This window comes from Ursus arctos, unplaced genomic scaffold, assembly GCF_023065955.2.
Source record: "Ursus arctos isolate Adak ecotype North America unplaced genomic scaffold, UrsArc2.0 scaffold_23, whole genome shotgun sequence".
NCBI lineage: Eukaryota > Metazoa > Chordata > Mammalia > Carnivora > Ursidae > Ursus > Ursus arctos.
Window position 1 is genome coordinate 28,576,502 of NW_026622908.1, and position 6,418 is coordinate 28,582,919.

At 39.2% G+C, this 6,418-nt stretch overlaps 1 pseudogene; it reads left to right on the forward strand.

The window, feature by feature from the left end:
• Positions 1–3,254: 3,254 nt before the first annotated feature.
• LOC113265022 (heterogeneous nuclear ribonucleoprotein A1-like) lies at positions 3,255–4,521 on the forward strand (annotated as a pseudogene).
• Positions 4,522–6,418: the final 1,897 nt, after the last annotated feature.

Sequence of the window (6,418 nt, forward strand, 5' to 3'; positions counted from 1 at the left end):
TGCCAAGGCAGGTGGAGGTGAAAGGCAGACACAATCCCAGTTTGTCCTTCCTCTCCCCTACTTCTTTCCAACTGCCCACTGTGCCGACTTACAGTGACTTCAGGCCCACCACGACAGCCTCCTGTGGAATTCTCCAACTCTGCAAGCACACAAAACCTTATTCCAGTAACAAACCCTGAATGCATACAACTCAGAGAGGTCCTGCTTCACTGATAAACCGTACCTGGCATGTAGTAAATGCTCACAAAAGAAAACACTGGCATAATGCATAATGCATAATGCAAGTGTAGATGGTTGTTGAGAGTACTGGTCCAAACTCTACCCTAGACAAATCACTCAGTTCTTCTGAAACTCCGTTTCCTCAGCTGTAAAATAGTGATAATAATATGATCTACCTTGTAGACCTTTAGAAATGGTTAAATTAACATGTGAGCAGAGTGCCTGACGTTGAAAGTATTAGGGAGAAAACCTTTATTTCCCGCTCTAATTCTTGGGTGTAGCATTTCGAAATCCGTCACCAATAAATAAATGCCTCATCCTTCAAACAATCTTTGTCAATAATGAAACAGTATTTCCACTTCCATCCATGTTACTTATCAGCTGCTATTTATAGCCATGAAAGAAGAACACTGATATTAGACTCCTTCAAAGATGCCCACCTGTGTCCTGTGCTCCAACTGTTACAACTCAATACATGCACCAAAACTCAAAGGTCCTGGGTTTTCATCTGGCTTTGCCAACAAGTATTGGTCTCCTCACTTTCACGATTCTCCGTTTCCTCGTCTACAAAGGGAGAGGGTTGAATTCATAAGATCCTTCAAACCCCAGCAGACCCCAGGTCTATTATTATTTTCATTTTGCCTGTTAGAGATTAAAGAGCTTAATTCAGTGTTTCCCAAAGTGTGGTCCCTGGACCAAAAGCAGCAGCATCCAGAAATGATTAGAAAGGCAAATTATCAGGTCTCACTGCAGACCCACAGCAACAGAAACTCTGGAGTTAAGGCCCAGAAATCTGTTTTAAAGAGTCTTTCAAGCGAGTCCAATGCATGCTCAAGTTTGACGACCACTGGCCTAATCAAATCACCACAGAATAAAAGTTGCTTAGTCAGAACTTGAACGCAAGTCTGTGACTCGTTTCTAGTTGTCCTATACTTCTGGAGAGAAGGACCTTGTAGGAACAAATACATTAGAGAACAAGACAAGTCCCGGGGCACCTGGGTGGCTCAGCTGGTTAAGCGTTTGACTTCGGCTCAGGTCATCATCTCAGGGTCCTGGGATCAAGCCCTGTGTTAGGCTCCCAGCTCAGTGGGGAGTCTGCTTCTCCCTCTCCTTCTGCCCCTGCCCCCCCCACCTGTGCTCTCTCTCAAATAAATAAAATCTTTTTAAAAGAAAAAAAAGGGAAAGGAAACAAGTTCAAAAACGCAAGAAAAAGGATAGAACTAAATCCTAAATAATATGCTAAAAAATCTCCGGGTTCTACAATTGAGAACCTTTGATCCCTGGCACTGGGCTGGGCTAAGACTGACCTTCCTGCTCTGACACCATCCTAAGAACTTTTCCCTGGGGGAAAAGTTGAGCTAGAACAACTGTCAGAACCAAGAAGTCTTCAACTTGTAGACAGGCATAGCACAGAAAAGAGAGGGCATTAACTGTTCAAATTCAGCATCTGCTTTATTTTATTTTTTTTTTTAGCATATACACATGTGTTCCAAAAATGCATAATAAGCAAGATAAATTCATGTATGCTGTAGGTATTTTTGGTTCCATATTTTATTTCTCCTTTGCCTTTTTTTTATTCCTACCTCCCTTCTTCCCTACTCTCATATAATGCATGTTAATAACCTAGTATATTTTTCCCCATAGTCATATAATCAAATACACACACTTTCCCACACACGCTTGTTTTACTCACACTTCATGGAAATTCTTCTACAACAAGAGATATAGTACAGCTCTCACTCATGTGTCACAAAAGCTGTGTAATAGTCCCATCATGTGAGCCTACAATAATTTATATGCAATAATTTATATATTCCTGAATAATGAGAATTCACTAGGTTTCCAATTTTTCACCGCCTCAAGTGTTGTTGTAATAAATGAACTTGCACACATGTACTTCTGTAGGGGTGATTTTATTTGCATAGAACACATTTCCAAGGATGGAATATCAGGCTCAAAGGCTCCATGTATTTTTAATTTAATAGATGTTCTTACATGGCTCTTCAAAAAGGGCATAACCATTTACATTTCCAGCGCAATGTATGGGACTGCCCATTTCTCTTAACCCAACCAGCAATAAATGTTATCTGTCTTTTTAATTTTTCTCTTGTTTGAACATCAGGAAGTGATATCTCATTGCTATTTCAATTCACATTTTCCTAATTAATTTGCATTTGGATTTGACCTTTTCATATGCTTGTTAGGTATTTGTATTTGTATTCTATGTCTGGGCATGTACTGATGTTCTTTTTCCCTCTTCCCTGTTGGGTCCTTTCTTCCACTCTTGCCTATTTTTAAGAGCTCTAGATATATTAGAATATTAAACCTTTCATTAGCATTACAATTATTTTTTGAAAACTGTCATTTCTCTATTAACTTAGTTTATGCCATTTCTTACAGCTATTTGTATGTAGTCAAAAACCTTAAGCAGATCTCACTGTCTCTAAAGTACATGTGTAACCACCTAAATTTCTTTTTTTCTTTTTTTTTTTAAGTTTTTATTTATTTGACAGAGAGAGACAGCCAGCAAGAGAGGGAACACAAGCAGGGGGAGTGGGAGAGGAAGAAGCAGGCTTCCAGCAGAACAGGGAGCCCGATGCGGGGCTCGATCCCAGGACCCCGGGATCATGACCTGAGCCGAAGGCAGACGCTTAAAGACTCAGCCACCCAGGTGCCCCACCACCTAAATTTCTTACAGAATTTTTATTATTTGTTGTGTTTATTTTAGAGATTTTGCACTTTTGTGAATGGATCTTTTTCTTTCTTCAGGGGTTATAGATAAAACAGAATAATTACTGATATTTATATATTCATCCAACTACTTATCAAATTCCCTTATCAATTCCAATAGTTTTCTAACAGAGTCTCTTGCGTTATCAAGGTACATGTTCATATAGTCAGAAAATGTAATAATACTATCTCTTTATTTTCCAGTAGATAGCAATATCTACTTCCAATTTTAATGGAAAGGTTTAATAGATGCTTATCAAATTCTTTTAAAATCTGTTGATGAGCTCCTTTCTGCCCGTGGATGCCGCCGAGTAAGCATCGTTAAAGTCTCCCCTCCCACCGCCATCATGTCTAATTCAGAGTCTCCCAAAGAGCCTGAACAGCTGCGGAAGCTCTTCATCGGAGTTTTGAGCTTTGAAACAACTGATGAGAGTTTGAGGAGCCATTCTGAGCAATGGGGAACACTTATGGACTGTGTGGTAATGAGAGATCCAATACCAAGCACTCCAGAGACTTTGGGTCTGTCACGTATGCCACGGTGGAGGAGGTGGATGCAGCCATGAATGCAAGGCCACACAAGGTGGATGGAAGAGCTGTGGAACCAAAGGGGGCTTTCTCAAGAGAAGATTCTCAAAGACCTGGTGCCCATTTAACTGTGAAAAAGATTTTTGTTGATGGCATTAAAGAAGACACTAAAGAACACCATCTAAGAGATTATTTTGAACAGTATGAGAAAATTGAAGTGATTGAGATCATGACTGACTGAGGCAGTGGCAAAAAGAGAGGTTTTGCTTTTGTAACATTTGATGACCACAACTCTGTAGACAAGATTGTCATTCAAAAATACCATACTGTGAATGGCCACAACTGTGAAGTAAGGAAAGCCCTATCTAAGCAAGAGATGGCTAGTGCTTCATCCAGCCAAAGAGGTCAAAGTGGTTCTGGAAACTTCGGTGGTTGTCGTAGAGGTAGTTTTGGTGGGAATGACAATTTTGAGGGAACTTCAGTGGGCGAGGTGGCTTTGGCGGCAGTCGAGGTGGTGGTGGATATGGTGGCAGTGGGGATGGCTATAACGGATTTGGTAATGATGGAAGCAACTTTGGAGGTGGCTGAAGCTATAATGATTTTGGCAATTACAACAATCAATTCTCAAATTTTGGACCCATGAAAGGAGGAAATTTGGGAGGCAGAAGCTCTGGTCCCTATGGTGGTGGAGGCCAATACTTTGCCAAACCATGAAACCAAGGTGGCTATGGTGGTTCCAGCAGCAGCAGTAGCTACAGCAGTGGCAGAAGGTTTTAATTACTGCCAGGAAATAAAGCTTAGCGGGAGAGGAGAGCCAGAGAAGTGACAGGGAAGCTACAGGTTACAACAGATTTGTGAACTCAGCCAAGCACAGTGGTGGCAGGGCCTAGCTGCTACAAAGAAGACATGTTTTAGACAATACTCATGTGTATGGGCAAAAAACTCAAGGACTGTATTTGTGACTAATTGTATAACAGGTTATTTTAGTTTCTGTTCTGTGGAAAGTGTAAAGCACTCCAACAAAGGGTTTTAATGTAGATTTTTTTTTTGCACCATGCTGTTGATTGCTAAATAGTCTGATCATGACGCTGAATAAATGCGTCTTAAAAAAAAAATCTATTGATGAAAGAATATAATTTTTCTCCTATAATTTGTTAGCAAATTTTCTGCTACTGATCACTTTTGCATTCCTGGAAGAAAAATCCTTGATAACAGGATGCTTGTCATAGATGTGTCCCTCTAATTTCATTTAAAAATTCTGCGTTTATATTTTTAAGTAACATTAGTGTATAGTTTTCTTTTTCATTCTATTTATTTCAGGGTTTGGTATTGAAATTCTACTATAATCATAAAATGAATTGAAAAACTGTGTGTGTGTGTGTGTGTGTGTGTGTGTGTGTTTTCCAATGGCCTGGAATAGTTTACATAACATTTAAAAATAACTGGTCTTTAAATAAAACTTTAAATAAAACCCTTCAATAAAACCTACCATTCTGGTGGCTTTTCAAAAGCAATTGTTCAAATCATTTTTCATTTTTGTCTGTGGTAATTGGTCAATTCAAATTTTCTACATTTCCAGAATACGTTGTCTTTTATTTGAAGCTTATCTACTTCCTATTGGTCTGAGTTGACAAATGTTTCCTACAAAGGGACAGAGATTTTATGCTTGTGGGCTATACAGTCTATGCCTACTCAATTCTACTATTGTAGTGCAAAAGCTGGCCTGACAATGCGGAAATGAATGGATGCGGCTGCGTTTCAATAAAACTTTATCTATGGATATTGATTTTTGAATTTTACATAATTTTCATCTATCACAAAACATCATTCTTTTTTTAAAATGTAAAACCCGTTATTAGCTTGAGAGTCATACCAAAAAAAAAAAAAAAAAGGCAATGGGCCAAATCGCACACGTGGGACTTGTTTACCAAGTTCTGCTCTAGATTTTCAAAATATTCCCATATAGATGTGTGATATGTATGTTCATAATTTCTAATATTATAATCTAAAACATTGCACTACATTCTAATCTCTTCCTCATCTGTGACTATTTTGTTTTATTCGTTCCTATTTTTTCCTTGCTCTGTTCTCCTGAATCAGACTTAGTAGGAATTTATCTGGTTCTTTTCTAAGAACCAGGTTTTTTAATTTCTCCTTTTTGTTTTATATTTATTTCTTTTTTTTTCTTCAAGCCCACTATCTGACTTTAATTTACTGGGTATGCTATGCTTGGTTAAGTTTCATTGAATTTCCTAATAAAACTTTCAGAAGAAAAAAACATTCATATATTGATCCCACCAGACCTTGTAAAGTGTCACCTCACCAGTACCACTGAAAAATCATAATTAAACCTCCAGCTTCATGTGTAGACTAGCCAAAAATAATACAAATTTCCCTTTAGGGGCACATCCATTTTTTTCTTTTTCTTTTTTTTTTTTTTTTTAAGATTTTATTTATTTATTTGACAGAGATAGAGACAGCCAGCGAGAGAGGGAACACAAGCAGGGGGAGTGGGAGAGGAAGAAGCAGGCTCCTAGCGGAGGAGCCTGATGTGGGGCTCGATCCCACAACGCCGGGATCACGCCCTGAGCTGAAGGCAGACGCTTAACCGCTATGCCACCCAGAAGCCCCCACATCCATTTTTCAATGTAAAGTAGAACTCTGCTAGCCACAGTATGAATTCTAAACGTCCTAGACTTTAGACTAAGTTCTATTTTTTGGCATACAATCTCCCTACATTGATCGGGAGGGGAAGAAAGGGATAAAGAAAGGGGGGGTAATCAGAAGGGGGAATGAAGCATGAGAGACTATGGACTATGAGAAACAAACTGAGGGCCTCAGAGGGGAGGGGGGTGGGGGGAATGGTATAGACTGGTGATGGGTAGTAAGGAGGGCACGTATTGCATGGTGCACTGGGTGTTATGCGCAACTAATGACTCATCTA